At 34.2% G+C, this 842-nt stretch overlaps 1 non-coding gene across 1 annotated transcript; it reads left to right on the forward strand.

The window, feature by feature from the left end:
- Positions 1-72, forward strand: trnaw-cca. Its single transcript has one exon. It is a non-coding gene; the product is annotated as a tRNA-Trp (tRNA).
- The last annotated feature ends 770 nt before the right edge of the window (positions 73-842 follow it).

Below are 842 nucleotides of genomic sequence, written 5' to 3' on the forward strand. Positions count from 1 at the left end.
GACCTCGTGGCGCAACGGTAGCGCGTCTGACTCCAGATCAGAAGGTTGCGTGTTCAAATCACGTCGGGGTCAGTTCCTTAGTCTTGTCACGCAGACTAAAGGAGAATTCGTCCCAAGTCCGGATAATAGCGAAGATCTGACGTCGGCTCTGTGACCGGGTTAATAATCGGTGTCGGTGTAATTTGTCCTTCTTCTTCTGGGTTATGCTTTGCTTATGAAATGTTATGTAGTGGTTGCGTTTTTCACCCACTACCACACTGAAATTCTGTAACTTTTGGCAACTTTGGCATTACAGTATTTAGGAATATATATATAAACTGGAGCTGGCAACTTTTTTCCCTTTTCCCCCATTATTATTTTTTATTATTATTCAAGAAACATTTAATTAACAGTACTGGTAATTACCAAAGTCATTGTTTCTGTTTCTGTCATGGTTCATCCACCAGTATGTGCTCTTTAACTAAAATTATAATTTTAATGCTAAAATATTATTATTATTGTTGTTATGAAAAACAGAAAAAAAGAGTAGATCCCATTATTATTTTTTGATTAAGATTTCAAATTACACTACATGTTACATCCCTGAACAGAAAAAAAGATGTTTCAGTGGTTGAATGTTGTGCTTGATTAATTTCAGAATTCTCCAGAAGTCAAATTTGGAAATAAAAATGGGAATTCAGTTTATTATTTGCCTAATACACAATAACCACAATATAATTTTTAGTTTTAAACAAGTAAAAGAATTAGAAATATTTGTGCTTTCTTGTTTTACGACAGGTGGTCTACTAAATTTGTTGAACACTGTACAAATCCAAGCAATCCAGACACAAACAGACAAAAAA

Source organism: Oreochromis aureus, linkage group 18, assembly GCF_013358895.1.
Source record: "Oreochromis aureus strain Israel breed Guangdong linkage group 18, ZZ_aureus, whole genome shotgun sequence".
NCBI classification, from domain to species: domain Eukaryota; kingdom Metazoa; phylum Chordata; class Actinopteri; order Cichliformes; family Cichlidae; genus Oreochromis; species Oreochromis aureus.